The sequence below is a fragment of the Phyllostomus hastatus genome, unplaced genomic scaffold (assembly GCF_019186645.2).
Source record: "Phyllostomus hastatus isolate PE091 unplaced genomic scaffold, TTU_PhHast_1.1 phas_scaffold_78, whole genome shotgun sequence".
Lineage (NCBI taxonomy): Eukaryota > Metazoa > Chordata > Mammalia > Chiroptera > Phyllostomidae > Phyllostomus > Phyllostomus hastatus.
In genome coordinates this window covers 89,582,874-89,610,422 of record NW_025334041.1, presented here as the reverse complement: position 1 = coordinate 89,610,422, position 27,549 = coordinate 89,582,874, and positions in this window count along the sequence as shown.

Below are 27,549 nucleotides of genomic sequence, written 5' to 3'. Positions count from 1 at the left end.
AAAGGTAAACCAAATTTATCTTGAACAGCAGAAACCTCTCTCAGTTCCAATGCTGAAAAGATAAAAAAGATATCTACAAAGGAAATTAGGGGTTGAGTTATTCACAGGTGAACTCAATATGATTAAAGTTTCCAGTTAATTTGGTTCTAGGAGGAATTCAAAAAACCAACGCTAAACCCAAACTGCCAGAGGAAGGGGTTACACTCCCTGGTAAGGAAACAAAGTAAAACAGTATTATGCTTTTGCCTCCACTATTCTTTTTTATAATATCTAGACTAAAATTTTAAAAGCATAGTGCTTACCAAAAAAGCATGAAAATGTAACCATAATTAAAAGTAAGTTTTCAATAAAAGCAGAACCATAGATGATGCAATTATTGAAAGTAACAGACAAGAATTTTTAAAATGCAATTATGTCAAAGAATGTACAGAAAAAAGTGGATATAATAAATAAAGCAATGAAGTATTTCAGGAAAGCTATAAAAAGTATTAAAAAAACAAATGTAAATTTTTCAACTGAAAAATACAATTTCTAAAATAAAAGATTTATTGAATAGACTTATACAGATTTGACACTGTAGAATATAGATTAAGTGAGCTTGAAGTTAGGTCAGTAGAATTATCCAAACCAAAGAAGGGCAGAATAAATAGTTAGAAAATAAAAGGTCAGAGTATCAGCAATCTTTGAGGCAATATCAAGCAGTATAATATACACATATTAGAAGACCCAGAAGAAGAGAAAAAATGAACAAGGAAGAAAAATATGTCTGAAGAAATAATTGCCAAAATTTTCCCAGGTTTAATAAAAATAAACAGCTTACAGATCCAAGAACGGCAATGAACTCCAAGCAGGACAAAGACACACAAACATAAAAATCATACACATGTGCAACATCATTATCAAATTGCTGAAAACCAAAGATAAGAAGTTGCAAAATTAATCAAAGGAAAAAAATTAAAATATGCATTACCTACTAGAAAACACTAAGAAAAATGGTTGACTTCATATCAGAAATAACACAAACCAGAAGACATCTCCAAAGTACTAAACACAAAAATACATTAAACTAGAATTACACATCCATTTAAAATATTCCTCAAAAACAGAAGTGGAATAAAGTAATTGTCAGATATATAAAAGTTGACAGAATTTATCACCAAAAGAACCCCTAGTGACAAAAAAAATGTTAAAGAAAGTCCTCAAGCTGGATGAAACACCAACGGGAGACTCAGATCTACAGAAGGGATGAAGAACATCAGATATGGGAAAATTGTGGGTAAGTAGAAAGATACTGTGTCTTCTTAAACTCCTTAAAAAACAATTGCTTAAAACAATAATAATAATACTTTATGGAAATTATAACATGTGTAAAATCAAAAGATAATAAGACAGCAGCCTAAAGAATGAGAGGGAGGTAAATAGCTATATACTGATACAAAGTTATTATATTATCCTTGTAGGATAATATAATCCTTGTAGGATATATTGTATATTATCCTTGTAGGATAATGTGAATTCGAAGTAGACTGATAACTTAACAATGTGTATTTAACTCCTAGAAAAAGCATCTTGAAAACTGAAACCAACATCTACAGCTAAAAGAAGACAGAAAAGGAGAAGCCTTTTCTGAATAGGAGCAGACAGAACAGGAAAAAACAGCACCATGGTAGACTAACCACATCAACAATTGTACTAAGTGTAAATAAAATATGTACTGCAATTACTAAATATAAAAATTTAGACTGCATGACAAAGCAACCTCAACCTTATGCTGTTTGAAAGAAGTGCACTTTAAGTACAGCAATACAGATTTTTTAAAGTAACAACATGGGAAAATCTGTCATGCAAATACTAATCATTAAAATGCTGGGATGGCTCTATCAATATCAGGCAAAGTAGATTTCAGAAAAAGGAGTGTTAGCAAATACAAACAGGTATATTTAACAATGATAAATGGATTGATTCATCGTGAAGCCATAGATAAATGTGTCCCTAATAACAGAGCTTCAAAGTATGGAAATCAGAAACTGACAGAAATTAAGTGACAAATCGATAAATCCACAATTGTAGTTGGGGATTTTAATACTCTTCTTCAATACCTGATAGAGTAAGTAGAAGTAATCTGTGAGGATATGGAAGACCTGTGCAACACCTTGGACTAACTTGACCTAACTGATATTGATAGAACACTACAACCAATAAACACAGAATTCATGTTATTTCCAACTGCAAATGGAGCCCATCTACAGTATAAATCATGCTGGGGTAAAAACTAAGTCCCAATAAATTTAAAAGAATTAATGTTCCAAGAAGTGTAGCCTCTGACTATAATGTATTTAAATTGGATGTAGATAAAAATTAAGATATTTGTAAATAATAAACTTATTTCTAGATAAGCCATAGATCAAAGAAGAAAGCACAGGAAAAATTAAAACATATTATAACCTGGATAATAATGAAAATAGAACATATTCTGTCTGGGGGAATACTAGGGAAAAGTCACAGGTTTAAATGCCTATATGAGAAGAAACACTTTCATGCCAATGACCTATGCTACCATGTGACAATAAGAGCGAGTTAAACCAAGCATAAGTATATAAAAAAAGATAACATAAATATGTAAGAGAAGAAATTATTAATGTAGAAATCAAAGAAAAAATAAGAAATATCAACAAAGCCGAAAATTAACTTCTTAAAGGACCACAAGTTGCTATATCTTTATTAAAAAATAAAGCAATAGATAGAATAACATAAAAATAGAGAAAACTTAAATTACCAGTTTGAGTAATGAAAAAAGAAACATTGCTGCACATCTTACAGACATTGAAAAATAGCTAGTAAATGTGAGATCTGTACAGAAAAAGTCCAGCCATTATTGATATAATGAGAATGGTTTGCTCTACATCGATGTACCCTGGCAGCCAAGGAGAGTGCAGTGGAACACACATGTGTGAACAATGACGACTTCACTGTACTAGTCAGTGGGGGTGGTAGACACCATTCAGTGAGCATGTGTACTGTGTGGCCCTCACATTCAAAATAACTGAGCAAGTAGAGCAATGAATCTGCATCATATTTTCCATTAAGCTTGCACATTACTCTATGGAAAGTATTTGAATGATTCAGAAGGCTGCAGTTATGGGCAACTGGTGATTGGCAACTTTGTCACAACAACATGCCCGCTCATGTATCACATCTCATGCAGAGTTTCTGGCAAAATATCATATAACCCAGGTGACTCAGCCCTCCAACAGCCCAGATTTGGCACCCTGTAACTTCTGGCTTTTTCCCAAAACTAAAATCACCTTTGAAAAGGAAGAGATTTCAGACCATCGATGAGATTTAGGAAAATATGACAGGGCAGCTGATGGCAATTGGGGGAACCATGTGAGGTCCAAGGTGCCTACTTTGAAGGGACTGAGACATCCTTGTCCTATGAACAATATTTCTCATATCTTCTATCATCTTCAACAAATGTCTCTATTAGTTTTTTTATACATGGCTGGATACCTTCTGACAGACCTCATATTATGAAAAATGTTTACCAGTGAATTGAGCCAACTTAGATGACATGGCCAAATTCCTTAAAAGCACAATGTGTGAGAACTGGCTCAAGAAGAGCCTTGATTTGCCCCATTTCTGTTAAAGAAATTACACTTGAAATTAAAAATTTTCCCACAAAGAAACACCAGGCCCAGATGACTTAATTAGTAAGTACTATCAAATGTGTAAATAAGAAATAACACCAAGCTTCTTAAGTTTTTTAAGAAAATGGAGGAGGAGAGAAAATTCCAAATTTATTTTATGAATCCAGCAGAAACCTGATACCAAAGTATGATGAGAACATTACAAGGAAAAAAATTGCAGGGTAATAGTTCTCAGAAACATAAGTACATCAATAATTTATAAACATTAGCAAATTAAATTCCATAATACATAAAAAGGATACTATATTATGATCAAGTACAGTTTATTCCAAGAATGCAAAGTTGGCCTAACAATCAATATTAGTTATTATAATTTATCATATTAATAACATAAAGGAGAAAACATGTTAATTTTTTTCAACTTTTTTTTATTGTTAATCCTATTATAGTTGTCCCAATTTCTTTTTTTCTCTTTTTCTCCCTCCACCCACCCACCCCCCTCTACCACAGTCAATGCCCACTCCCTTGTACATGTTCATGAGTCATTCATATGTGTTCTTTGACTAATTCTTTCCCCTTCTTTCCACCACCCCTCTCTCCCTCCTCCCCTCCTATAGCTGTATGTCTTGTTTCCATGTTTCTGGTTCTATTTTGCATATTAGTTTATTTTGTTCATTAGATTCCAGGTATAAGACAGGTCATATGACATTTGTCTTTTGCTGACTAGCTTATTTCACTTAGTATAATAGTCTCCAGTTCCATCCATGCTGTCTCAAAAGATAGGACTTCCTCCTTTCTTTCTGTTGTGTAGCATTCCATTGTGTAACTGTACCACAGTTTTTTAATCCACTCATCTACTGATGGGCACTTGGGCTGTTTCCAACACTTGGCTATTATGGACAACACTGCTATGAACATAGGAGTGCATAGTTCTTTTGAATTGGTATTTCAGGATTATTTCCAGCAATGGAATTGCTGTGTCATAATGCAGTTCCATTTTTAATTTTTTGAGGAAATTCCACACTGTTTTCCACAGTGGCTGCACCAGTCTGCATTCCCACCAAAAGTGCACTAGGGTTCCCTTTTCTCCACATCCTCGCCAGCACTTGTTTGTTAATTTATTAATGATAGCCATTCTGACAGGTGTGAGGTGATATCTCATTGTGGTTTTAATTTGCATCTCTCTGATGCCTAGCATTTTTAAATATGCCTATGGGCCCTCTCTATGTCTTCCTTGCAGAAGTGTCTATTCAGGTCCTTTGCCCATTTTTTAATTGGGCTGTTTGTCTTCCTGGTGTCGAGTCATATGTGTTCTTTATATACTTTGGAGATTAAACCCTTGTCTGATGTATCATCGACAAATATGTTCTCCCATACACTTGGTTCCCTTTTCATTTTGATGATGGTTTCTTTAGCCATGCAGAAACTTTGCAATTTGAGGTAGTCCTATTTGTTTATTTTTTCCTTTATTGCCTTTGCCCTAGGAGACATATCAACAAAAATATTGCTATGTGGGATATTTGAAATTTTATTGCCTATGTTTTCTGCTAGGACTTTTATGGTATCACAAGTTATTTTTAAGTCCTTTATCCATTTTGAGTTTATTGTGGTGTATGGTGTGTGTTGGTGGTCTTGTTTCATTTTTTTGCATGTACCGGTTCAGATCTCCCATATGTTAATTTTAGTCAGGATGCAACATCCATTAATAATAACACCTGTCAGAAAACAAGGGCTGGAAACTTCCTCAAGATCATAAAGACTCTGTGGTGTGTGGTATACACAGGTATATCCACATATTTAGAAACCTACAGCTACATTAAAATTAATGGTAAAATATTGAATATATTTTTCATAAGAGAGAGAACAAAGTGAGAAAGTCTATTCCCACTACTGCAAATAAATAAATAAATATATTTTAAAAATAATAAATAAAAGATATGAAAATTGAGAAGAAAAAGGTAAAACCATATTTTTCACAGATTACAAGATTATTTATGAAGAAAATCCGAAGAAATTTTTAGAAAAACACTAAAACTAAAATTTGAATTTAGCAATGCCACAGAATATGAGGCTAATATATAAAAATCAATTGTATTTGTATTTAGTTGCAACATTTAGGAAATAAAATTTGAAGTATAATGCCATAGTCAGTTGAATTTCTAAAAACGTGAAATTAGGAACAAATTTAGCAAAAGGAGTGTAAGCCATTTACTTGGAAAGCTATAAACATTGATTAAAGCAATTAAAGGAAACCTAAGTAAGTGACCTAAAATGAAAAAAGCAGGAGAATGAACAAATAGTTATGGTATCTTTATACAACAGGTTACTACAGAGCCATGAAAAAGAATAAAATTCAGCCACATGTCACAGCAATAGACATAAGGTTAAGCTAAAGAAGTTAGACACTGAAGAGTACATGTGCATAAGTCTTTTTCAAGTAACATTCAAAAAAGGCAAAATGATGGTGATTATTATTTTATCAGCATTAGCGTGGCTACTTTTGGGGATAATGATTGGAATGGAGGCATTGGGGGGGCTTCTGTATTTGCTGGTAATGTCCTGTGTCTTAATCTTGATCTTGAACTACATAGATACACATCACTGTGTTCATTCTGTAAAACCTCATATAACTGTACACTCAAGATTTGTGCATTTAAGGTATGAATGTGGGTGTGAAGGCACAGCCCAGCTGAAGTCCCAGCTGACAGACAGTACCGACCACCAGACGTGTGAATGGAGGCATCTCCAGATGATTCCAGACTTCACACTTCACCTAGCAAAGGCAAGCTGTTTCTGCTGTGCCCTGCCCGAATTCATGACCCACTCAAACTATGAGAGAGAATGAAATCATTGTTGTTGGGAAGTGACTGTTTTGCAACAAAAGTAACTGTCAGGACATCAGCTGGCAGTGCCACTAGCAATGTGTGTGTATGGCTGTTTCACTGGAGCTACACCTGCCCCCAAAGGCACCATCTTCAAAAATCTTCGCTGATTTGACCGCAGAAAAACAGTGCCTTACTTTCATGTATTTTGGTGAGGTTGAACTGCTTTTTGTTCCTACATATAAATTCTGTTTTTTCTTTGGGACTTTTCATGGTTTATATTCATTGCCCATTTACATTTTGGAAACTCTGTGCTTCAATTCACAATTTGTGTGGATTCCTTATGTAAGAAAGATTTAAAAGTCTTTCATTCTTTTCAGATGGAAAAAAAAATCAAGAATCAGACACAAATTCTGTATGAGACTCAGCACACTGAACATTTGGTCAATTGCAGTGGAGTAGCTTGTTTTCTCCTTCACTGATTTGCTAAATGGTGATCAACCCTTGGGGTGGTCTTGGTTTCCTACAGCAGGAATGTTCCCAAGAGGACAGTAAGCTAATGGTGATGATAGGAGGATCTGTGATCCTTCAGAACAAGAATAAGATGCTTGGCAAAGTAATTGGTGCACTCAGTGAATGCCTTGAACATAGGGAAAACTATTCTCTTGAGACTTCAGCTTACTATTAAAATATACCCAGTGTTTTTCCATAAGTTACCATTTATGTCAGATGAAAGCAAATGTGTGTGATGGAAGAATCTAGAAAATAGCTTTTTCCATGAAATCTGGGGTTTCATCTTTAGAATTCATGCAAAGTTTGTACTCCAGTTCTTTCATGTTTGTATTAACATGAGAGAAATTATTTTGCCCAAATCTCTGAGAAAATTAGAAATTCAAGGGAGACATGCTAGGCTTACATTAGGCTTTTGGCCTTCCAGGAACTTTGCTGTATTCATCTAGGGATGGGACACCTGCACTTGAGTTTGAGAAGCATGGGAGGTTGTGCTGCCCGTCATAAACAGCACTATGATATGAACACATCTATGCTTTATTCAAATATGTCATTGTCGTTATGCATTACCATATTTAACAACAGCAAATTGGAACTTCATGCTTTTTGTTCACATAATCTTTGTTCATTTATTCATTAATTTCTTTATTCAACAAGTATCTACTGATTGTCTCCTCTGGACCAGGCACTGTCCTCATTGCCAAGATACACAAATGAGCTAATCAGATAAACATCCTTGCCCTTCACATTCTAGTGGAGAAAGACAGACCATAAGCAATAAACATAATAGATAAGCAAATGTTAAGCATATTGGGAACAAAAAAATAAGCAGAATAGAGGGAGGGGATCCAAAGTGTGGGATGTGTTTGCTCTGGTTGCATGAGTGGTAGACTTCAGTAACAAGGTGACATTTGAGCAAATACTTGTAAGTGCTGAGGGGATTACTTAGGATGCAAATGTGCCTGGAGGAGAATGAGAGGAAGGGAGTAAGATAGGAAGCCAGAAGGTAATTTGGGGTCAGATCACACAAATCATCGTAAGGAGTTTGACTTTGACTCTGAGTGAAATGAGCTGTGCTGGGTTTTGAGCAAAAGAATGACAAGATCTGATTTAATATTTCAAGAAAACCATGGTTATATCCTAATAAATTTTACAATTTGTATGAATTTTTTTAAGAGCAAGCAAGAAATGGTAGTGACATAAACAAGTTGTGGGAAGAGGTCAGATCTGGATACACAAAGTCTGTCTGGAAAAAGTCCAGCCATTATTAATATAAAGAGAACAGTTTGCTCTACATTGATGTAACCTGGCACCCAAGGAGAGTGGACTAGAATGCACATGCATGAACAATGATGACTTCACTGTACTAGTCAGTGGGGGTGATAGGCACCATTGAGTGAGCATGTGTACTGTGTGGCCCTCACATTCAAAATGACTGGGCAAGCAGAGCAAAGATCTGCCACAAATTTACATTAAGCTTGCACATTCCTCTGTGGAAACTATTTGGATGATTCAGAAGTCTGCAGCTATGGTGATTGGCAGTTTCATCACAACAATGTGTCCTGCTCATGCATCATATCTCATGCAGAGGTTTCTGGTGAAACATCAAATCACCCAGGTGACTCAGCCCCCCAAAAGCCCAGATTTGGCAACATGAGACTTCTGGCTTTTCCCAAAATTAAAATCACCTTTGAAAGGGAAGAGATTTCAGACTGTCAATGAGATTCAGGAAAATAGGACAGGGCAGCTGATGGCAATTGGGGGAACTGTGAAGGGGACTGGGGCATCTTTGTCTTATATACAATGTTTCTTGTATCTTGTATCTTCTTCAATAAATGTCTCTATTTTTCATATTACATGGATAAATACCTTCTGGACAGGTTTTATGTTGTCTTGGAGAGAAACAAGGAAGATGGGGGAAGAAGACAGGAGGAGGGAGAGAAGAAGGGTCATAGGATTGGAAATAATGTATGCAATACTCAGCACATGATGGAAACTTTCTATGTAGTAACTAGTATTATTACCTTGCATATTACCTGATTCCTGAGAAAGAACCAATGAATGAAAAGCACAAATTAATAGATTTGAGCTCAGTTTTTAAAAAATCAAACATCTAGCCCTGGCTGGCGTAGCTCAGCGGATTGAGCTCAGGCTGCGAACCAGGCATCGCAGGTTCAATTCCCAGTCAGGGCACATGCCTAGGTTGCAGGCCACAGCCCCCAACAACCGCACATTGATGTTTCTCTCTCTCTCTCTCCATCCCTTCCCTCTCTAAAAATAAATAAATAAAAATCTTTAAAAAAATCAAACATCTAGTTTTTTAATGGAATGAACTACTTTGTTGGATTCTGGGCAACCTTCTGAAGACATTCACATATAGATTAGGTATGTCTGCAGCTCTCAGAGTTATTGTAAAGTGCTTACTTCTTAGGTTGGGACTGGTTTAACTAAATGATTTCTGAGGTCTTTTCCAAAGGGCTTTAGTCTCTGCTATGTGTCCCTTATTTCTCTGATAAATGTTTCTTGTACTTCTATGTGCTATTTATACCCCTAGAAATAACCTCAGACTCTCCCAAGGACTAAAGAGACCACGGGAAAGTGTTTTCTAGACCATAAAGCATCATCTACGCATACAAGATGGTTTTCTGAATTGGAACTCAGTAGTCCATATAATCTCTTACAGTAGGTCTTTGCTTCTCCTGAAGATCCATATTCCTTCTTTTCAGTTAGACAGAGAATTAGGAGCCTTCCACGAACAGATTATCTCAACAGAATTTGTTTTGAATATTTAAAGGGTTTAACTCCATAAACTGAAGACTTGAAATCATGCTTGTCTATTGTGTCTGATTCATCCAGAGACATTTTTGTTCTTTTTTTCCCCTTTTCTGTATCATTTAAATGAAAAATCTTTATAGTCTAATTGTACCAGGTGAGTGTGAAGTTATTCTTGGGTGCCTCAGAGCCTGGTCCTACTCCTGAGATGGGTATGAATATATAATTTAGAGTCTATTGTAAAGATGGACAAATATCCCAGAGAAGAATAACCAGAAGTGAATTAAATTAGGCATTTAACTTAATTAAATTAGGCATTGAGTACTAGAGATTTAGACCTAGGTGAATAGCCAGATTCTTTTTGGATAATTGAGCAGACCAATCATTTAGGAAAACACTTTGAGTGTAACTGACATGTAAGCCAATAGCCAGGACTATGACACCATAGTGGTGTTGGTACTCTCAGCAGCTTAGGCCTGGAGTCACTCGGCTCTGCCATGATTAAGCAATTGTGCAGTCTTGGCTTTGCTCCTCCAATGAAGAGTGGAAGAGATGAATTAAAGGCACTTCCAATCTTCAACAGATTTTGTCTCCTGATAATACACATAGTAATTTGTACTCAAATTCTTGGATTTGACCTGATATATCAAAACTTGTTCATCTAACCTTTTTATGGTAAATAATCATAGAATATGGGCAATTACCTCAGGCTCCAAATATTGGGAACTTTGCATGAGGCAGTGGCTTAGCAAGAGAGAGAGAGAAAGAGAGAGAATATATACACTGACACATGAAGCTCTTGTACCTTCAACCTGAAATCACTGTCCCTCTACTTGCTGTGGTCTCCCAGTGGACCAGTCCCTCTTATTTCATCATATATGTCATTGTGGGTGTGATCTTTATGTGCTGCATTTTGCTCTCAAGGCTGCCTCTGGTCTATGAATATGTCTGCTGGGGGGTAGGTGTGGAAATAGAAGACACATACTGTGATTTGTTATGAGGTCTACATGCCCCAGAGATGGCTCCAAGTCCATTCCCTTTAGGGACAGTCAATCTTAGAAACACTTCTCTCTTTCTGCATATCACTCATTACTTCAGGACATTATATTATGTTTCTTTATCTTTTGTCTGTCTCTCCCCCTAGAATATAAACTCCTTAGAATTATGAATTTTATCTCTCAAGTCTCTAGTATCTACCCAGAGATACTAGAAATTGTACCAAGAAATTGTACATAAAATTGTTGCAGGTTATAGGATTATAGAGTCCAGAGCCCAGTGTTTCCTCACTTCCTTTCCTCTGTCCCCCCAAGGCCTCCACGGAATGCTCAGAACTGCAGACAGGTGCCATCTTTTATACTCATAGAAGAGAAATTAGAGAGTCAGGAATGACTCTCTAGAGGAAACTCTAGAGAGTTTCAGGAAACTTCTCTCTAGAAGTTTCTTTTTGAGACCACCAAGTCAGTTGGAGGCAGGGACACTGGGGCTCTGTTTTGAATGTGTTTCCCACTCTGGAAAGCCACCAAGGAGCCTACACTAGCAAATAAATCTATCCCTCAGGGACTCTTTGTGCTCCCTTATGCATAAAAAAATTCATTAAAATTTTTTTTCTCACTGATGCCCAACCCAGAGTTCCAAATGTCCACCATTTCCAGTCTTATATAAAGACCTGGGGTCAGATGCCTTTCCTGCATCTCCACCCAGGCCCGTTCACTCCCCCAAAGGAGCGCCACTGCTCCTCCCCTGCTCTCCAGATGGCTGGAGAAAGTCTCTACCCTCCCCCATTGCTGCTGGCTCTCTTTGGGCCACCGGGGCACAGGGGGATGACAGGGCAGAGCCTGTGGCATCCTTACTGGTGAGGAAATCTCCCACATCACAAGTCCAGCTGTTAATGCAAATGACAGCCAACAAGAAAGAATCACAGAAACAGATGCCTCAAGCTCCCAATGATGGTAACTGTGAGTGGGGGTTCAGTGCCAGGGCCCACAATTCACCCTTCGCTTTGCTGAGGAAGTGTACCGCCTGAAGATTTAATGGAGATTGACAAGAGTGGAGATCTTCACATCAGAAAAGTGTCAAAAACCCTAAAAACTCCCTTAAGAAGAGATGGCCTACAATGGGGAGGAAGGGAACGGGATGAAAGAAAGAGGCTTGCTGGGTTCTTCCCAGACAAGCTGGTTTCTATTGAAAATACAAAAGATGAGAAACATGGGCATGACAACAATGACTGCTGTGACTGTTTTAATTAGAGAAAAATCAGTGATACGTTCTATGGATGAAAGCTGGCTTGGCTGTGTTTACTTCCACTGTCTGTTGCTTGTAAACATGCCTGCACAGCCCTGTCAGTCCATCTTGTGCAGCCTTCCTGTCACTTATTGATAAGCCAGCCAGGGCAAGGAGTGTGGGGATTAACTGTTGCAAGCTTGGGAAGGAATCGTTAGAGTACCTGGGAGAACAGAGTTGGGAGGGAAATGTGGAATGTCTTTCCTGCCACCCACTGGGGATCCTCTTTTTACCTTCCACTTTCAGGAGGTGACACAAAGAGAAGAAAAACTGATGGTGAGGGGTAGGAAATGCAGAAAGAAAAAGAAAAAGAAAACTTGGCAACCGAAAAGAATGAGAGCAACAAAAAGGAACAAAACAACATGAACTCCCAGGCATTACAATGAGACGGTCACATGGGACGCTTTGCTGCTCTTGGTCATTTCGGAGCTCAGAGCAAGCACACCTTGGTCAGAAGAGATCATTTGGGTTAACCACAGATGGTATTTTATTTCAATCATTATATTTTTCTCTATATTCCAGTTTTTCTACATTGAACATGTACTACTTATATTAGTTCGAAAAAAATGACTCTACCACTTATCAGCTGTGCTTTCTTGGGCAACTGTCTTAACCTCTTCATGTACCTCAGTAGCTTCATTTGTAGAATTAGGATTAATTTATCATTATAGTGTTTGTAGTAGTCATCAAGAACCAAGCACTTTTAAGAAAAATTTACTGTATTTTTTCAATTACCATTCAGCCCCTTATACTCCCCTCCCCGACCCCTGCAATCACCACACTGTTGTCCCTGTCCATGAGTCCTGTTTCCTTTTTGCTCGATCCCTCTATCCCTAACCCCACCATAGCTGTCACCCTGCTCTCTATCTATGAGTCTGCCTCTGTTTTGAAGAACTAAGCACTTGTAAACAGACAGGAACTACTCAACAAATGGCCATTGTTATATTATTGTAAAAAATGACATTTTATTTTTCAAGAAGCTAGGGAGGAGATATACATTCACCGTAGACCAAACGTGCCATCAGGAAGGTTGTTCCCATCACCTTGGCCTTCTTCCAAATTTTGCCACAGTATCAAACTTTACTCCCTAGGTGGTTTTTCTAAAAAGAATTAAAAGAAGCACCAGGCACCCATAGCTCACTCCGCACCACTGAACTTGGAAAGCAGATCCGAATCCTGACGTACTGGCGGTGTGGCCACAGTTGGGTGGTCTCCCCTTCACCACACACATCTTTCCCAGGCAAACCTCTCCTAAGCTTTAAACTGGCCATTTCACTGGGCTAAGCTACCTATAGGGATTGGAGTTCTTGGGTTTCCCCTCTAAACTTACATCTTTCTCTTTCATCTATCTCTCATGGAAAATATTGTATATTAGCCATGTAACAGCAGTTGTGGAGGCCACAGAATATTCCAGTTCTCTGGGCCCTAATTCCTCAGGTGAAACTAGGAATTGGATGATGTAATGTTACCTCGTTCTGAAATATTTTATGTGGTGGTCAAAGTTATTCTGGTTTTTCTTCAAAGCCAGTGTACTACTTCTCTCAGGGAATATATTAAGCTTATATTTTTAGACTGAGTTTTTACTATGGAAATTACCCTTTATGAGCAATTTCAGTCATCATCAATATGAGAGATGAAATGTTGGGTTCATTGCCTTTCTACATGGAGGAGTATGTGAACTCTGGAGACACAAATTATGTGAGGGAAACAAAGCCAAGACCTCCTTCAGGTCTATCCATGCAATCAGTGTCAAGTATGGACCTGAAACACGGAGACACATGTGTGTTTCTTCTTACAGGACTTGGTATGACAGATAGCCAGTAACCTTTTACTAAACTCAGCACGGAGACTGGTATATACCCAATTTGTCTGACAACAGGAAAAGCAGGAAGAGAAGGTGGTATATGATAGTAGAAATATTATAATGTAGTTCATAATCCAAACAGCCATCAGGCAATTAATGACCAACACCAGTAATGTTTCTTTGAGGCAACCTGAATGTGGGGTTAGAGAAAGAACTGGAGCATGTGTTTTCAAAATAACAGAAAGCCAACTTCTCTTGAAGCCGCTTAGTGACAAAGGCCACTTTAGAATTATTGAATATAAGAGCACAGATGAGGAAGTGTTGGTTGACTGTAAAATTTTAAAGGGTCAAGGACATTTTTAACAATACACTACAGATAATGTCTTTGGAGATATGTTCATATTTTAGGTCTAAAGCCTTTTCAGGGAAGCAGAGAAGGGACAAAAGGTCTGGGCCTCAGTTTTAGGGTCAGAAAGAGGGCTAGAAAAAAGTCAAAGGATTCATACTTCCTGATTTCCAAACTTATTACAAAGCTAAAGGGAGCAAAAAAGTGTGGTACTGGCTTATAGATGGACATACCGAGCAATTATGCATCAAAGGACATTATTAAGAAATGAAAAGATGACCTACAGTATTAAAGAAAGTATGATAATAGTTTAATATTCAGAATACATAAATAACTTATAACTCTACAACAAAAGACAGCTCTATTCAAAAATGAAGAGAGCACTTGAATAAATATTTCTCCAAGGAAGATACACAAATGGGCAATCAGCATCAGAAAAGATGCTCAACATCATTAATCACTAGGAAAATGCAAATTAAAACCACATTGCGGTATCACTTCATACCCTCTTAGTATGCTTATAATTAAAAAAAGAGAGAACAAGAAAGTAACAAGTGTTGGTGAGAATGTAGAGAAGCTGGAATACTTACAGAGAAATGGGTCGGAATATGAAATGACTTGGCCACTGTGGAAAATAGTTGGCAGTTCCTTAACACATCTTATGCAGGAAACGTATTTATACGTTTTACGTTGACTAGTAGTGGAGCACGCGATAAAAACTACCCGCAAACAATGTGTTAAAAAAGTAAAACATACCCCTGGCTGGCATAGCTCAGTGGATTGAGCACAGACTTGGAACAAAAGTGTCGCAGGTTTGATTCCCAGTCAGGGTACATGCCTGGGTTGCAGGCCATGACCCCCAGCAACCGCACATTGATGTTTCTCTCTCTCTCTCTATCTCCCTCCCTTCCCTCTCTAAAAATAAATAAATAAAATCTTTTAAAAAAGTAAAACATAAAATTATCATATGACCTAGCAATTCTACTCTTAAGTACAATTGCCCCTTGGTATCCACAGGGGATGGGTTCTAGACCCCAGAGGATGCCCAAACCTGCAGGTACTCAAGTCCCTTATATAACATGGTATAGTTTTTGCCTATAACCTATGCATTTCCTCCCTTACATTGTACTTTAAGTCACCTCTGGATTACTTATAATACCTAGTACAATGTAAATGCTTGGGAATAGTTGTTATACTGTAGTGTTTAGAAAATAATAACAAAAACAAAAAGTCTGTACATGTTCAGTATAGACACAACTATTGTAGGCCTAACTACATAGTACATGTTAGCAACAACATAACTTTTTAGAAAAATATTTTTGATTCTTGCTTAGCTGAATCTGTGGATGGGGAACCTGTGGTTATGGAGCCTGCTGATATGGAGGATGGACTGTGTATCCCCAAAAGAATTGTAAACAGGTACCCAAATGAATGCTTGTACATGAATAAATGTTTATTAACAGATGAATGAATTACCAAATTATGTCCTATACATAAAATAGAATATTAATTCAGCCATAGAAAGGAATGAAGTAGTAATGCATGCTGCAATATAGATGAACCTCAAAACAATTATAATAGCCCTGGCCGGCGTAGCTCAGTGGATTGAGTGTGGGCTGCGAACCAAAGCATCGCAGGTTCAATTCCCAGTCAGGGCACATGCCTGGGTTGCCGGCCAGGTCCCCAGTGGGGGCCACATGAGAGGCAACCACACAGTGATGTTTCTCTCTCTTTCTTTCTCCCTCCCTTCACCTCTCTAAAAATAAATAAATAAAATCTTTTTTAAAAACTAAAAAAAAACAATTGTAATAAGTGAAAGAAGCCAGATGCAAAAGGTGATATACTGTATAATTCTATTTATAGGAAATATACAGGCTAGGTATATCCATAGAAACAGAAAGTGGATTAGTGGTTGCCAGGGTCTGGAAGGAGGAAATGGGGATTAACTGCTGAATGGGTACAGAGTTTAATAACGTTTCAGACGAGGCAGAAGTGGTGGTTACACAACATTGCAGATATACTGAATGTTGATTTGTTCACTCTAAAATGTTAATCTTATGTTATGCAAATTTCATCTCAATAAAAAATTAAATAAATAAAAATAAAATTGAAAGGCAGTTAATTTAAAAAGGGGGGTGCTGGTAGAACATGGCAGAGACAAAGCCCTACGTACCATTCACGTGGCTGGAGCAGCTCCTCTCTGTGTTTGAGGGGCTGCCTGTGCTGTGGCAGTCCCCACATGGCCTCCTGTCCCTGGAATTTTAAAGCTTGTCCCTCCGCCCACCACCCAGACTTTTGTCTATAAAAGCAAATGTGTGACCTTGACGAGGGAGGGGGTGAGGTGGGTGATTTTCTCATAATAGACCAAACCACAGAGCCAGTGATACTGAGGTACAAAATACTAAGGTTATAGGTTAAGGACTGAGAGCTAGATATTTTTGTAATTGTAATGATTATAGGACTGGCATTTTAAAACAATCATTACCTTTTCTTTTTAAAGAAGCAAACTGAAATACCTTATACTCAAGTTCACTTTAGCATAGAACCTTCTGTCTCCCATGCTGGTTGCTTTGCAGTCAGTACTATGGAAATGGCTCTGCTTGACAATATGCCTGAGTAATGTATGGGTATCTCTGGCTCAAGATCTCGAGATGCACGAAAGTTTCCTGGGCCAGTCTTGTTGCTCAGCTTGTTATTAATGTCCGCTAGTCAGGCCTTCCTACTGTTCAGAAAATTTCACTCCTGTGGTTTCTTGGCTGGTTTTGAGGAATCCCTATATGAGGTGAGTGAACTCGTCAGTGTGTTGATATTTAAACTGTGGTCAGACGGTGAAAAAAAATGAAGAGGGGGTAGTTCCTAAAAACCATCCATCAGTGACACTCTTTTCCCAAGTAGGGTACAAAGCAGATCTGTAAACATCCAAAGTAACAACAAAGATGGGGAAGATTATTGTTTCCAAGCTTCTCACCTTAAGAAGAAGTAAAAAGATGCATGAAATGAAAAGATGCTTAAGACAATGTGGTGATTTCGTTCCAGAGAAATATTTGGGCCCTTTCCCCAGGAAGGGGGTTAAAAGGTTGTCAGTGCTTTCTCCAGGGGCTTGGTCTGACAGTGAACATGTGTTTCCTTCCCTTTAATCGACTCGCCAGTAGCCAGAAAGCTGCTTGTTTTCTGCAGAGGTTGTCAAAAATGATTTCAGTCTGGAGACGATAAATGATAAAAGAGGTTTTCAAACACGGTTTTGCACTGTAGCATTCGCAGCCCGAGAGAGGGAAGATTGTATTACAATCGTGGTGCAAAGGGCCATGTTCCCCTGGCAAGAAAACAGAGTCTCTTTCAACCTGTTTGATGCGTTGGGTGTCTCAGGGAGCTGGGAGATACAGGGCAGGACGCCGGTCAGAGGATGGTCCAGAAAAGTGGGGCTGTGAAAGAGAAAACCCCAAACAAAGCCTCTCTGGGAGCTCCTCTTTTCCACGGCCCACATGCATCTGGTTCTACTGAGAGCGGCTTTCAGGGCCAAGTGCAGGACACAACTTCCGTGATGGGAGCAGCCGCCGGAGCACAGCCGCGGCCACCGAAGCGTCTCGGCAATGACCCGGCTTGGCTGTGGAAGCAGGCTCGGCGCCTGGGTGCCATCCGTATTTCCTCCCCTGGATTTATGGGCATCGCAAGCCGGTATTGATGGGGTTTGTGTTTTAGAAACCGCAAGAGGTTAGTTATGCCTTTCCAAAACACATGACGCAACCTAAGCATGCAAAGGAAAAGCATGAGGCCCGCCATTCTCTGACATTTCCATTTTCTCAGGAGGGGAAAAAAAATTAAAGCTCGGGTGTTTCAAGTCAACAGTCCTCTCTTCAAGCCCCCTTCGTTCCTAGTTCATTCTTCTGGTAGACTCTGCTTTTGGAAATCCCAGTAAGGTAAACTTGGAACTTCTCAGATGGATGATAAACTCAGCAGCTATTTTTTGCATTTCAAGCATAAGATTATATACTATAGCCTTCACTTTACACGCGTGTGAAGATTCAGTGCAGAGTTATTTTGGCCAAAAGTATGAGATTCAGTTTACAAAAACAAAATCCGGTTTGTCTGCAGCTTCTCATAAGTACATCAGTCCTATAAATCAAGCTGCGAGGTGCAACTGCTCTTAAGAAGTCCCTGTTAAACTCCCAGACTGAAAAAGAAAAGCTTCAACCAAAGTTTTCTAGAACCTGAGATTCAAACCCTGTTTCGCACAGAAGGTTTGTATTATTATCTTCTTAATGATATACACGGGCATGATGTGAATCTGTCCCCCTCTGCTTGCATAGCCAGATTCCTTGACATCTTCTGAGCAGTAACTTGTATTCCTTCCATTATTAGTTCTGACAATATTTAAAATATTTTTAGCTTACCTTTGGCAAATATTTCTGCTGGTACAGAAAGGTCAGGCTAGTAGGTGGAAACTGCATCCAGTAGCCCAGACAACCAGATAGGGGAGACTTGGGCAAGCTGAGTGCTAAACTGGTGTTTTTCAACTGATTTTCATTTCTTTTCTAGTATGTAATTTTATCACCACACAACTCATTCTCTGAATGTAATCAGGAGAGAAGTGTGGATGGGGAGGGTCAGAGGCACCACACACAGGTGCAAGGAGAGAGTGGGGTAGCCCCCTTCAAACAGTCCTGCCAGACCCCAATCATAACTATATTGCAGTTTCCGACTTGCACAGTCTGAGCCAAGGGCAGATGCCCTCAGCTGACTGATGTGACAGTCACAGGGAAGCACAAACTTTCAACCAGTAACATCCTCTGCAAAGTCTGAGCCGATGATCTTCCCCGTGCAACATATTTGGCCAATGTCAGAGCGATTTGGCTAAGTGAGCTCAATCAACTGCTTTCAGTCTATTGTGGCTCATAATCCCTATTCAGGATGGAGTGTGCTGCAGCCTAATGAATGTGGTAATGGAATCCTAGTGTATGTTTTTCCACAGCAGGGCACAGATTAGCATAAGTGTCATATTCTGTAGGCTTGCCCACTCTTATTTCTCAGGCATTGCATATGCTGGGGATTTTTCAACTGGATACTAATACGATGAATATGGCACACATATGCAGAGAGAGCACACACCATTTTTAGAAAGCATTCTGTAATAAATCTCACCTGGAGGTAACTATGATAGCTTCACTTTGCTCTTTGGCTTTGAAAAAATGTAATATTTTACACCATGGATCCTGCAATCTGAGAAAGAAAGAATTATATTGAATTTCAGGCAAACTTATAAAGAATGTTGTCATTTTCGACTATGGGGTTGAGGAACACTATGGCTCTCCCTGTTTTCCATACTCAGAGCAAGTTCAAAGCTCTATTTGCATGTCATGATTACTCATAGCTGTTGTTTCATTCTCAGGGATGCCAAACATGAGGGAAAGGTACACTTGTCAGGGAAATTTCATGGAGAGAAACTGAGGCGAGAGGGTGGGGAGAATGAAAAAGCTAGCTCACTCTCTTGCTCTACTTTAAGGATTAGAAGCTAAATGGAAAGGCAAGCTCCAAGGATTTTTTTTTTCAAAAGGCATTTTTTTCCTGTAGTCCCCAGAAAAACATGCCTCCATTAATACAATGAGATTATTTTAATGTCCCTTAAGATGAGAATTAGACCTCATAGCAAAGGGTCTATGGTCTAATAGCAAAGGGTCTTACACTGTTTTGTATTGCTAGAAAACCGTTGTCAAACTTTCTGACTCTAAGTCATCCATCACAGTCCCAGCATCTGTAACTTTAGCAAAACTTAAGATAAATACAGAAGCTCCCACACCTTTTTTTCTGCTATCAACACAAAGGTGGCTTATATAGTCTGAATCATTGGCTTCATCAAACCACATGGATGAAATTCCATTGTTTTTTTTTTATTTTTTCTTATTCCAATTGCTCTATGATTTGGCCCATATGGCCGACGGGTTAGGGAAAGAATGGCAGGTTAAGGGTGAGAGAACTCCCAGTGAACCTGACTCCTCCGTGTCTCCGTAGGGAAGGGAGTGCTGCTTTTGAGAGTCCCAAAATTTATGACTTGATTAAGAAGAGTGTAGGTCTGTGGCATGCACGCCACTTAAGTGGCGGTTTAGTATGACTAATCAAAGAGGTTTTCCTGGCACCCAGTAAGTATCAATATATATAGGCCAGGATGGAAAGCATGTCTTGATGCTTTTAGGCATGGCGACAGGGGACCAGCCTGAGCCTATTAATCAGTCTAAGGTAAGTGCTGCCTCTATCTCATATTTTAATCTCCTCCTTTCTGCTGTGTTAGAGAAATTATATCTGTGGCTGGAATAACATTTAGAAACAAAATTGTTTGCCAAGTGAATGAGACAATCAAACCAGTCGTTTAGAGTTGGGGATTAAATATGAATCACATTTACCTTTATTATCCTTACGTTTCTCACTAATTGTCATAACTCAGACTATTTAAACTTCATTGAGAATGTAGCCAGTAATGGAGTGTCATTAATGTTTGTTTGTAATGATTCCAGCCTGGGTTGAGCAGATCTCCAGAAAGCCAGCCCAGCTCCTTTTGTGTTCAGGGAGTCAGGGAGTGGGGAGAAACCGAGCTGGACAATTGAGGCTGCCTCTCTCAATGTCTTCACCCAAATTCTAGCTGCCACCTTTCTTCCCAGGCATCTTTTCTTTGCAAAATGGTTTCAGCAGAGCGATGCTTTCCAGAAAAATAAATAATGATAATAAATTTTCCAGCATTTGCCTCCATGTTAACATATCTTTCTAGCAGCAAAATGCCACCATGCTAGTTCACTGAGACCACCGACTGCTGAAGGAATTCTTGTGGGAAATCTCACGGAGCAGACTCCCCCCAGCCCCTACCCCCAGCCCCTTTTAATCTCATTGCCTATTCCTTCGAACTCGGTAGAAAGAAACTGGGTGGCAAGAGGTATTTAAGTCTCTGAGAGAAAGGGTTGTTAAGTCGACCTTGGTAACTTAACTGAAACAGTATATGTGTAAATCCATCGAAAATCCCTGGCCTTTTACAACTCCTGTCCCAATGGAAATCAGATCATAATACTGTTTACAAGAGACGACGATTCATTTGGATAAAGACCCATGACAGCACAGTCCAGGATTACTTGAAATTTTAGTAACCTAAGCTTTAAAAATATTCTAAAAGTAAAATAACGAGGAACAGGTAATTGCCATGAGCTAATTACTTATAATATTTCATATATATAATCAGCGAACAGTCTCCGTAAATGTCAGCTTGTGGCACTTTGGCAATCACTTGTAATTTTTATTGTTTAAAGAAATGTCACCATTTCCATTTCCCCCAACTTCAGTTAACCTGGGCCCTACGCAGGGCTAAATGGGCCAGCAGAAGAGCCCTTTATACTTGTATTCCATCACTGAGCCAGTCCCTGGTTAGCTACAATTTTGCTACTGAAAAATGCATAAAATGTATACAAAATAATTTAGATGTTAAAATTCAAGGTGATAAATGCATTTATGATTTTCAGAATATATAGATTTCACTCACATATCAGGTTTGCTTTTTTCATAAGTTTGGGGGGAAATTCAGGAGATTTGGAAATTTGTTTGTTCTGTTGGTTTGTTTCTTTTTCTCTTCCTTCCCAACTACTTGCAAATAATCACTGTGAACAAATGAACTCTACCAAAAGAAGACTTCTTTACAGTCCAGAGAGAAGGGAGGTAAGACAGTGATCATCAGGATTCACGAGACCAGAGCCAGGTGAGTCGGGAACTGCCACCGCAGCTGAGTATCTTCAGGGGACTCTCTTCTCTTTCTGCGCCTTGCCTGATACAGAGGCTTCCCGAGGAGTCTTAAAATTCCATTTACACTTCAGTGTGAGTCAACTGGCTTCCCAGATTAGTCCCTCAGTATGGTCTTACTACAGAAAGCAGTACCGGGCGCAGCATATTCCCGATACACTGCAGTTCACGGAAGGAGGCAGGGGCTACATTTCCCAACTCTGAGCTCAGAGCTAACCTAGGTTGTGATCAGCATGGCATCTGAGGAGCGAGGCACTCAGGGGAAGGATGTGAAATCTCAGGGATACAATGGGACCCATGGGTAGAGAGAAGCAAAGGAGTCTGGGAACAACCCGGGGAGCAGTAGCACTCTGCAGGGAAAAGGCAGGGAGAGCGATCGGTGTCTGAACAGAGAGGAAAGAGGAGCTTTGGGGAAAATGGACGGCGGGACTGCTCCCTGGGCAGGGCTGTCTCTAGGTGGAGCCAGCATGGAGATCACCCTCCAAGCTCTCCAGGGCCCATTCACCCTGCCCAGTGTACGCCGCCCTCCTTCCCTTGACCTCTCCGTGTTAGGGAACTTCATCACTGATGTCTTCTTCTCCATTAGTGGGTATTAGAAGTCCTATAATCAAAGCAAATCTCATCCTTGGAACCAAAACATTTTGCGTATGGAGCTTCAAAGCAGATAAAAGGGGTGGCAGATGGGGCAGTGTGAAAGGAGGAAAGATAAGAGTATGCGAAAAGGCTGTCAATGAATGGGAGTGAAAAAAAGAAATGTTTGTCCTGGCAAATGCTCAATGGGGAAAGAAAAAGATTATCTGAAAAAGGGAAGACAACACTTGCTTGACTAAATTCAGCCAAAACCAAAATACTGTCGAAGGTTCAAGGGGAGTACATTGAAATGTGTGGTCTCTAAGATTTTGGTACCATGTTTATACTATTTTTAGCATTCTGGGTTTAAAGTAACATTCTATAAAAACTTTACATTTTAAAAAATCAAGTTTAGCTTCTAAAGGGAATTATACATTTCTTTGGAAAGCTGAAAGTGAATTTGTTTCAACATTATTTTGTTCGTGCAAAGCTGCATTCTTTCCCCCCCTTTTAGAGCTGTGCATTGTATCTGGTGAAGCACAGACCTGAACAATTTTATTCAGGTCTGAAACAATAGAGACATCATGAAAAATGAAATCTCCTTATGTTCCTATTTGGAATAAATGCCAAAAGATGAAAATTCTCTAGAGGGACATCATTAAGCCCCTAGTTCATGCTAACATTACATCCCTCCTCTGTGATGATAGAATGAGTCAGAGAAAGAAGGCCATTTAAAATGAGTGATAGAAGGAAACAAAATTACTGGTACAGAAAAGCTCACTAATTGAGGGGCAAATGAGTTCTCACTGAGCCATGAACCAGTGGTCCAAAAGCTGTTCCTTAAGTTTCTGTTTATTTTGGGGAAGTCTGACACTTGTATCCTGAATCTGACTAGTGCAAAGGTCTAAAAGCAAACATATTTTCCTCTTGAGACGGACACATCTCAAAACATAGCATTTCTCTATTCTGTTCGGGTGATAGTTTTGAGTCTTCTTATGTCAGTGTTTTTAGTCTTAAACCACTCTAATCCTTTTTGGGCTGCAGCTGAAACATAACTACTAATTTGCAAAATCCACGAAAGGACATGTTAGTGAAGTTTAAGAACTGGGGAAGATGTATTTTAGAGCAGTAGAAATGTTTTTAGGACAAATTGTAATGTACTGAAAATTTTCCGCCGATTTTCAGTTGATCATGAATCATAGTTAGGAAATTTATGTGTTGATGAAATTTTTTTTTTCATCAAGCCATGATATAGTGGTGTTTTTCAACTCTTTTTGAACACAGTGATGACATATCAATCTCTTTACATCTCTCTTACCCTAGAATGTTATCTTGATTTTACTATTTTGCTACCACTATTATGAAGAAGTGGCATCTACCCAAGACTGTGATTTCTGGTTGTTTTACAAATGGTTTTAGCCAGAATAGGGCACCTTAAGCTGCAGTAACAAATAACTGCCAATCACAGTAGTTTAACACAACAGGTGTACTTCTCATCGTGCTGCATTTCCAATGTAGGTTGCTAGGCAGACCTATCTCCTTGTAATCACCCAAGCGTTCAGGCTGATAGAGACTCATCTCAACACCTGCTTTGGGGCAATTATGCACTGGGGCTTCCAGCTTTTCCCGGGAATTAATATGCATCACTAGCATGCACATTTCATGGGCAAAAGTAAGTCACATGAACATGTAACTGTAAAGGGACAGGGAAATAAAATCCCTTCCATTTACTTAAAAGGAAAATTAGCTAATTTGTGAACAGATGTAATATCTATCCTTTTTCTAATCTTCACAACTAGATTAGACTTTCCTGAAAACCAAGTCACAGTTAACTTGAAATTTGTGTAGCATAGTACTTTGCAAGACACATATTATCTATAGGTTATTGTGATTTGAATAAAAAGCAAAAGGCTTTTTTGAAGCTCAAGGCACTGCAGCCTTCATATCAGAATTGGGTACACTAACAGCTATCATTTACCAGGCTCCTAATAGGTAATAGATAGTAAATTAGTTGCATTACTTATACATATACCTAAAACACAACTACAAAAGGAAATTTTTCTTACTCCAGTTTAAGACACTGCATAATTGAGAGATTAATTAACATATCCAAAGACAGTCAAGAGGGTGGCAGAGGCAGAATTAGAACCCATGTGCATCACACTCACACAGCCCCGATATATCCAGTCCAGTGTTCCCAAGAGTGGGGCTCTTGCCTTTTCGCTGCTTCTCAAGCAGCCTAGCATTCCGTACCTCGGGGTCTTTGCTTCAATACTAGGACCTGTCTGATCACCCTATTTAAATGTCTAAAACCACTCCCTGCCCCCCAAGCCAAACCCAGCACTCTCTGTCCCCTTCTCCTGCTTTATTCTGCTCCAAAGCCTTGTCACCTAACATACTATATATTTTCACTTACTTGTTTTGTTCATTGTCTCTTTCCCCAACTAAAGCTTAATAAGAACAAAGAGTTTAGTCTGTTTTCTTCACTGCTATACCTGCCTCCCATGCCTAGAGCAATGCCTTTCATGTACTCAATAACCATGGAATGGACAGATAGTGAAGGATACAGGGGCACTTAGCACTGCACAAGATGGTTTTAGATAAAACAGGAGCATTTATAATTTACAGTTATTTATTTTACTGTTTAGAAAAAGCTTAACTAGCACAACAAACCATGTTTTTGAAGATATTGTTGGTAAGGGTATCATGCTTTCTTTAAGAAGATATTCAAATGCTCTGTATCTTAGTCTGGCTAGAGGTTGTACATATATACATATATGAAAATTCACTCAGCAATAAACCTTAAGATTGGCTCATTTTGCTTATCTTATTCCTCAAATTAAAAACAGGAAAATTCAAACTAATCAAAAATATCTACAGTAAAGAAAATAAAAATGAATGAACAGTGTCAAGTATTTGATCCTTTGGGGAGTTGTTAGATATAGCAAAAATCGCAAATGATGGAACTTTGGTAACCACACTGCTAAATCTTGCTGTCTCTCAGAAAAGTACTGAGAGACACAAATAACAGTGTGTTTCCACATAAGGCATTTGTCATCCAAGTGACTAGACAAGTAGTGTATGATTTCATAGGAGGAGAATCTTGTAGAGTGCAGAAGGCACAGGGGTTGGTCCTCAAAGGATGGGCGGGGCATAGAAGAGCAGATGTCACACAGGCAGACACGAGAAGTGACACTTTCGGAACCCAGCCCTGACATTCAGCTCTCTGAGAAGGCACCCAGAGGAAAGGAGAACACCAGCTCTTTTCTCTCCCTGAAGAATATCTGAAATCTGGATGCCACGTGTCCCACTCTCTATGTTCTGAAGCCAGGGGCGTGGGCTGGGCTTGCTTTCTTTGCATGGTGATGTTTGGGACACTTTCATCCTCCTGCTTGAGCAAGGGGGCTCAGAAAAGACCTCTCTGGTTGCCAATGGCATTTCTGACCTCCAGCTATTTCAGAGAAAGCGATAGGACACAGGACAGCCACTAAGGCCAAACAGCCATTGCTCTATAACAAGGAAGATGAGAACAAGGAAGTAAATTCCCTCTTCGGTGCTGGTCTCCCTTCTAATGAGCAGCAGCTCCAGGTTCACTCACTGTGAGGCAGGGAGGGGTGCAGCAGTAAATTGGAGCTATGGTGGGAAAGATACATTTTTGGCCAGGCAAAGTCATTCACCAGGAGTTGGCTTCAGCACAACACCCGCTTTTACACAGATGCTTCAAAGGCTCCAGAGTCATTGTCCTCATGTTTAATTTGCATGACACTGGAGAGTTATTGACAAAATAATAATGATCATCAAGTGTTTCCCTTGAGAGTGTCTTAGTTTGTGTCCAATTAAAATGAGATACTCAGATTTGGCGCCTGGCTCCATCCTCCAAATGGCTTTTGTGCTTCTTGGCTGCATTCTCACCAGGGGAGGAAACCGCTGGCAGGAGAGCGGGAGAGCGAGCAGCATGAGTCACCTCCGCAGGGCCGCCCTTTGAAGCCAGCTCCCTCTGCCACCTCCCCAGATGCACCTTCTGCCACTCTGGTCTCCTTTCATCTTGCTTCAAGTCTCAAAGAACAGAAAATGTAACTTTCAAGCCTATTTAGGAAGAAAATGCAAGCTCATTATGAAAACGGGGAGGGAGGGAAAACTGGTTCCTCTTACAGCCACCTGAGTGCTCTTGGTTACTCAGGCCGAATTGTTTGGAGGGAAAGAAAGCAATTTAGAGGAAAAACAGAAAAAAGACAAGGCAAGCATTTTGCCTTCTCTGTCTTAGCAAGAAATTCTTTCATTCTGAGACAAACCAATTACAGTTGGATTGTTCTTTTTGAAACTGTGGACGCATTGAGCTCTCTGGCAGTGATTTCCAACCTTGTCTGACGTTCTGTTTATACACATTCGAGGGAGCCTTATAACTGACCTGAAAGCCTGAAATTTGCTAGAACATGTGTCTTTCCAAGGAGGTTTTGTTACTCCAGGCACCAGACGGTGCGCCTCATCACACTTCATTCATGAAGCCTGCCTCCGAGTAAGAACAGTGTGAATACCTCATTTCCCTCGATTCTTTCACATTTATCTCCTTCTCCCCAACACAAGGCTCCGTGACAACAAGGGCAGCACAGTTGTGTCCATCATGGGCTCACCATCAGCCAGTATAAGGTTCCATGGAAGGGCTACTTTAAAGACCCAAGTGGTGAGGGTACTCATGTCTCTGATGAAGCTTTTTTAGGCCCTTCGGCACAGCCCTCTTGTCAAACCAATCCATGCATAAGATTCCATTTTAACAGGAACCGATGAACACCAAGTCCACCAGTTACTTCAGACTCAAAAACATACCCACCAAACTCAATGCAGACCTGCTGGCAGTATGTACATAAAAACCCCATTAGTAAGATTTCCGCTACCACTCCACTCACCGTCAAACACCAACATTACATCCCAGAAATTCCTGAAAACTCACTTTCCCTTAGGCGCTCCCCTCATTAACCTCACCTCCTGTCTCTTCACTTTTTTCTCTAAGCTCTACATTATGTTGCATAT